This window comes from Crinia signifera, chromosome 3 (assembly GCF_055691185.1).
Source record: "Crinia signifera chromosome 3, ASM5569118v1, whole genome shotgun sequence".
Lineage (NCBI taxonomy): Eukaryota > Metazoa > Chordata > Amphibia > Anura > Myobatrachidae > Crinia > Crinia signifera.
The window spans coordinates 282545733-282552889 of record NC_139219.1 but is presented as its reverse complement, the minus strand read 5'-3'; the positions used below and the strand labels follow the sequence as shown (position 1 = coordinate 282552889).

At 47.1% G+C, this 7157-nt stretch overlaps 1 protein-coding gene across 1 annotated transcript in view; it reads left to right on the top strand.

Annotated features, from left to right (window-relative positions):
• Nucleotides 1-864: 864 nt before the first annotated feature.
• LOC146064602 (period circadian protein homolog 2-like) overlaps nt 865-7157 on the top strand; it is a 74974-nt gene continuing 68681 nt past the window's right edge. The window contains exon 1 of the mRNA XM_083178296.1: nt 865-1038. The gene's annotated coding sequence lies outside the window, so the exon portion shown is untranslated. The remainder of the gene's footprint in view (nt 1039-7157) is intronic.

The window sequence follows — 7157 nt, the reverse complement described above, 5'->3', positions numbered from 1 at the left end:
TAATATTTGTTGACCAATGCTGTTTAACCCTTGCAGGACACCAGCTACTTATTCAAAATGATGATTATGGGACCCATGCCCACTTTACTGCCCTATTTCTGCCCAAATCCTTGTTGGTCAAAAGAAATGACAAGTGGGTCATATGTTAGTGACCCCCCTGTGTGGATTCCAAGTGTAAAATTTTTTGACCAACGCTGTTTAATCCTTGCAGGACACCAGCTACTTATTCAAAATGATATCTGGGACCCATGCCCATTTTCTGCCCAAATCCTTGTTGGTCAAATGTATTGCAAGTGGGTCATATGTACGTGACCCCCCTGTGTTGAATTCTGTAGTCAAATTTGTGGTACAAGATTCATTAACCCTTGTAAAAGTGATTCTCCTGAATAAGAAGCTGGAGCTCGAATAAGAAGCTGAAGCTCGAATAAGAAGCCAACTTCAGCCTCGTCAACAAGTTTACGGAACTGTCTCCTCTCCCAGCGTGATGCACTGAGACAGAGAGACCAGAACTGGGAAGTCACTGAAGCTGCACTGACTATTGTGTATGTGTTGGGGGACTGAACCTTCCCTATAATACCTATCTTTGCTTCCAGCCCAGCTCAGGCAGTCCGACCTCAGCACCACATCACTGATCACTGTCACTGACTGTAACCAAACCAGCTGCTGCTGGCCTGGCTCTCATGGGTTTCCACGTGCAGTTTATGCAATTAGCAAGCCCTCGCCTTGAGCCAATCAGCAGCCATCTCACTCTGACTGACATTCAGCCTCGGCCAATAGCAGGAGGCTGGGGGAAGGACTTGTCTACGGGTCCGCTTTATGCCTGTCCATCATCGTCCCTACCTATCACTGGCGGGACTTTAAGATGTGCATCCAATGGAAGAGGATGCTAACTGTAGGTCTGTGTGTGTATAATTGCGGAGGGTCAGTGCTGGCACTACGGTGCACTACAGCAGCTGATGGACGGATCAGAGGCCAGAGATGTATATTGGGGTCACTGGTTTTGGACACTACGTAGTTGGGAGCTAATGAGCCATACATGTAAGTACTGTCCATTCCTTCTTATAGGTCCTGGCAGCCTGTGCAATGCCTGGAATTACTCAGTAACGTTCCCTATTACCCCCTGTGGTGGAGGTATTATTATTATTATTATTATTATTATTATTTTATTTTAATTAATATTATTTACAGAAATTTTTTTTTTTTTTCATAAGGAGGAATTCAGATCCTTTGGGTTCTGCTATATTTCATACCCAACGGATCAATTCAGGTAATCTGGATACAAATTAGTTATCGTGCTCTTCGCACCCAAATAGACAGGGTTTATTGTGCCCATACACTATGCGACTTCTCCCCTTGGGCCTCGGAGAAGTCACATCCGGTACCACCCCAGCCACCCGGGACCCTACCGGGTGCAGGATCGATCACCTGCTGCAGGAAGGGGGTCCAACATGGAGATCATACGTACAGCATGTATGAACTCCAGGTCTGATCTAATGCGCACGAATCAGCTGAAATCCACCTAATCGCACAAGTGTATGGGGGGCCGTGTACAGCAGCTAAAGTCGCTCATACACAGATTGATCCTGCTTTGCGAGGGGATGCGTGGGACAAAAAGTATGTGCTGCATGTACTTTTTTTAGCTAGATCGCATCGCATCTTGTTCAAAGACCACGCTGCTTTAGCACATCGCTCATTGGGGCGAGATTCACTAAGCCCCGTTTTCGTTTTTTTTTACCGTATTTCCATATGCAGCAAAGCCCCACCACCGGGGCTTCACTGCGGGGGGTTACACCAGTTCTGTATGACGTAACCCCATGGAAGCCTATGGGCTTCCCTTCGCGTCTCCCGCCGCCCCGCGCCGATCAGCGCTGCACCCCCCTCACCTGTGTCCGTGCAGCCTCCTTCTGTGCTGCCGGGACCAGTGATCTCCTCCTGCCTGCACCTCTTCCAAGTACAGGGAGGAGGAAATGAGCACCCACACAGCCGTCTAAGGGTGCAGAGAGAGAGGGGGGGAACCCGCTGCACATCGCCGGCCTTCGCTTTGGCGTTAATAATCGCATATGTTAATGCTTGTGCGATTATTAACAATGCGAATGCCGGCGATGTACAGCGGGGGTTATTAGTGAATCCCGCCCATTGTATGGGCACAGTTACCCCACCAAAAGTCCTGGTTTGGGGAACCCAAGCCACAGACGCTTCACAACTTTCTAATTGCCAGCTCAGACGGCAGCGAGAAGGAATGTGTCCCCTAGCGACAGTCGTTTCTAAACAAAGCAAGCAAAAATTAAATTGCTCCATCAGGCAACCACTAGGCGCAACTGCCGGTGAAAGCCGTTATAATGGGCGGGATTCTCCAATAACCCCGGCAGCACATCGCCGGCACTCGCAGTGTTTATAATCGCATATGTAGTAACATATGCGATTATTAACGCAAAAGCGATGGCCGGCGATGTGCAGCGGGTCCCCCCTTCCTCCCTGAACCCTTACACGGCTGTGTGAGGGCTCCATTTCCTCCTCACTGAACCCGGAAGCTGTGCAGGGAGGAGGTGGTCACTGGTCTGGACAGCACAGCAGGAGGCTGACCCAACACAGGTGAGGGAGGGCAGCGCGGATCGGCGGGGCGGCGGGGGATGCGAAAGGAAGCCCATAGGCTTCCATGGGGTTACGCCATATAGAACTGGCGTTACCCCCCGCAGCGAAGCCCCAGCGGAGGGCTTTGCTGCATATGAAAATGCAGTAAAAACCCAGAAAACAGGGTTTTTACTGCATTTTTAGTTTGCAGAATCTCACCCAATGTCCCAATAGGGTTGTTCTGTGCATTGCCTGAAAGGAGGGGTGTGCGACCCGTGGGGGAGACACAGAGTTTTCTCCCCTAGTGCTGTGGTAGCTTGCTGCTGCTTGGAGCATCTGGATGTTATGAGCACGTGCAATGAGGACTCCCCGCCGGCCCCCTGGGCTGATCTGATACAACAGGAGTGCCGCCCAGGGGGCAGGTGAATAACAGTTATGCTACTACTGTGACACATGGGCATAGAGATCCTTATGTGTCTAATTATCTGCTGGATGACCTGCCCTTCCCCGCTATTCCCATTCTTCCAAGTACCCTGAACACATCACAGCAAGTAACCCTTTGGGTGCCAGCACCCCACGCTGAGAACCACTGCTCTTTATATCAGATTTTCCACATCAAGTAGACCTGTGCTTTATGGTTGTTAGGTAGGTACAAAATACATATCTCAAACACCAGAAGTATTCGTGATTCATAAATGCAATGCTGCACTTTTTATTATATAAAGCAGTGGTTCTCAACCTCGGTCCTCAAGGAACCCCATCAGTGCATGTTTTCCATGTCACCCGGCAGGTGCACAGCTGCACTCATTATTCACTGGCACATTTTAAAAGATCACAGGTGGAGCTAATTATTTCACCTTTGATTCTATGTGGAGACCTGGAAAACTGTTGGGGGTCCTTGAGGACCGAGGTTGAGCACCACTGATATAGAGGACCACATTTATTTAGTGATTTGTGGATTATTAACAGGCTGAGCTGTTTGGTAGTACAGGTAACATGTTGTTACACTGACCTACATTATCTGACATTGTGTACGACTACACGTGATTGGTCAGTGTCTAGCCTGCACTGGTTGCTTAAGTGATAGAGGATAATTAGTGTAATTACATGTCATTCATATATTTTATGTTGCTTTTGTTGTGTGATTGCTGATAGGAGATACTATTCAGCCAATATGTTTTCTCCACTTCACTGGAGTAGATTATACAGTTTAATACAATGTACAGGTCTGATTTCAGAATGGGATAATTCGTCAGACTGCATTTAGGTCTACAAGCATTAGGTCTACACCATTAGGTCGACTTGAATTTAGGTCGACCTGACTAAAGGTCGACATGGGTTAGGTCGACATGGTCATTTGGTCGACAGGGTCATTAGGTCGACATGTGTTAGGTCGACAGGTGTTAGGGAGTAGGCTGGTGTAAAAGGGGCCAGTCCCTGCATTTTCTGGTGTGAAAGGGGTATTATTATATATATATTTTAGCTAAAGGATTTGTGCATGGGAGTGGGGTAGTGCTGCAGCTTCACCTATCTGCCAATGTGACTACGATTAATGGTGCTGAGCATCGGGAGCCAAGGCACACTGATTGTACAAGTGTGCAGTGCATTACTGGGAGTTGACTAAGTCCCATGACACTTTGCACTAGAGGGCAGAGGCTGAGATGTTTATGCTGAGCTCTGATTGGTGGAGCTTATTGCATGCTTCTCAGGCCCACGGAGAAGAGCAGCAGCAGCCTAGTCATGGGAGGGTTTTTAATCATAGGCAGCACCGGGACTGTGAGGTCTCCTACAGAGTAAGGTGCAGAGGTACAAACACAGGCTTTTCATGTGGTGTGTATGTGTATGTGTGTGTGTGTATATCACGGACGGTGTAATGGTTAGCATTACTGCCTCACAGCGCTGAGGTCATGGGTTCAATACCCACCATGGCCCTAACTGTGCGGAGTTTGTATATTCTCCCCGTGTTTGCGTGGGTTTACTCCGGGTACTCCGGTTTCCTCCCACAATGCAAAAATATACTGGTAGGTCAATTGGCTTCCAACAAAAATGAACCCTAGAATGTCTGTGTGCGCGTGTACATGTGGTAGGGAATATAGATTGTAAGCTCCACTGGGGCAGGGACTGATGTGAATGTTCAACTATACTCTAAAGCGCTGCGGAATATGTGTGCGCTATATAATAAACTGTAAATAAATAATAATAATAAAAAAAAAGTTTACACCATAATGTCCGTTACATGTTAAGCCACACACCATAATATCCATTACGTATTATGCCAAACACCATAATGCCTATTAAAAATTATGCTACATAAGTGCTGTTTACCTACATGCTCATTGCCAGGGGTTCCATGCTCATTGCCATGTGAGATTGCATGCTCATTGCCAAGGGGGAATACACGCTGGCGGTAACTGGGGGGACAGCCGCCGCCATGCAGAAGTGACAGCCATCGGGAGGCTGCCCGGCTGTATTCAGAGCACTGCAGGTCCCGTCTATTTGAAATAATACCCCTTTCACACCAGAAAATGCAGGGACTGGCCCCTTTTACACCAGCCTACTCCCTGCATTTTCTGGTGTGAGGGGGAGAGAAAACCAGCCCCCCCCCCCGAATCCTCCTAAGGCTATGTGTGTTGCTGTTCTTTACTGCAACACAGTGGAGGCTGTTCTCTAACCATACATGTTTCTGCTGACATTTCATTTCCATCATGTAATCTACACAGGATGCATCTTCTACTGAAGCTGCTCCAGTCCAAAAGGTAATGTGTGCAGTCTTAAACCCACCAAGATAAGACTAATACCTCTACGGCCTAGAGGTACTAGAGTCTGACACATTCAATACAGATCAATTCACTTCCAAGTTTTCCAGGTAACTCTTGGTTGATTGCAATTAGGATTTTGTTTCTACATTCCGATGTGGATATCTAGGAACGCCGCAGAAGCCAGTTATGTTACTATCGGTGTCACGTGGTGAGTTCCCTTGCAGTGTATATGCACTATGTCATTATCCCACGACACCACCTGTATAGTTAACAATATGGGTGGCGCTAAGGATCTCCCAGTGTGTGCCCAGCATTGAGCCCCATACACACTAGAAGATATCGCTCAATAAGGGCCTTCTGAGTGGTATCTTTTAAAATATCTTCTAGTAAGTCTTGTAAAGACAGTAGAAATATCTAAATGTAACTTCCTGCCCAGCATCCCCCTGTTACATAGAAGGCCGGACTACAGATGGAAACAGTTTGACAGATGCCTTTTTTTTCCTTCTTCTACAGCAGAACCCATTTGGGTACCCCAAGGTCCAACATCTTTGTTTCCACAGTGACTGTTGCAGCTATGTTTTTACAGCATACAATATCCCAAAAGCTGTAATTCCCCATACATCTTGGGATAAACAACAGGTGTTGACTGCCCACTAGTTACGCACCTAGATGTCTCCTGTTGCTCGGAGTAACAGTAGTAATTTCCCATTTTGCAAGTTCAATTTTGGTGCCTCATGAGTTCTCAGGTGTCTTCTTTTTCCTTCCATCTGGTTGGGTTTGACTCCTAGACTTGGTGCATCTCCATGAAGACAGTTCGACTGTTGACTTGGTGAATGCTCTGTCCTTTTGGTTTCAAGAATTGAGCTGTGTTTCACACGCAACCGGCCATTGGCCAAGGCTGGCCCCTGCTTTCCACATTCCTCCGTAGGGGATACAATGGTCTTGGGGTGATTGCATTCCCTGGTTGCAAGATCTAGACTCTCTAGAAACTGCTTCTTAATATCTTTATCCATTGTAGTTCTTGATTTGTTGACATTCTTTCTTCTCTATCTAAAGAGATCATTAGAACTTTTCAGGTCTGTTTCTTGTTTTACTTACAGACGCTAAACTGTATTCTTGTTTGTGCAATGTAATATACACAGAACTGATATGTATTGCTACTTTTGGTTTTCTGTGGGTCTACAGCCGTCTGACTGTCTCGTTCTTTTGTGTGCGCCAGAGTCGATTATTTGTTCTTAAAAGCATCAGTATTTGTTCTTAAAAGCATCAGTGTGGTTCTATGTGGTGATTGATGTCTGTTTCCCTTTAAGACCCTGCCCTCTGCTGTTTGATGTCACAGATTATGTTTTTCCTTTTTGAATTTTCTTTTTTAGGTACTTGTTTCCTAGCACGGCCACAAATCTTGGCCATCGGGGGTAATTTTAGTGGCCTGCGACGCGACCGACGCGATGCCCTCGATTTTTCCATTGAAATGCATTGAAAACAGTGAAAAATCGGGTCGGTCGCGTCGTGTGCGCCTAAAAATGCTTAAATGGTCCACCCGCGATGGCCGCGATTTCCCCATAGGGAACAATGTTAAATGCCTCAATTTACCCGCGATGACCCCGATTTCCCATAGGAAACAATGTTAAATGGGTCAATTTACCCAAATCATCATAGGGAAGAATGGTAAATGGGCCAGAAAGCCCAAAAAACCCCCCTGACCAGTGAAATGTCCCCCCAAAAGTAGTTCACGCCACCCCGCGATGAACGTGAACCTGAAGCGTGGCGAGCGCAGCGAGTCCGCGAGGGGCGGCGGTACGCGTCCTCCGACCTTTTCATACCCCC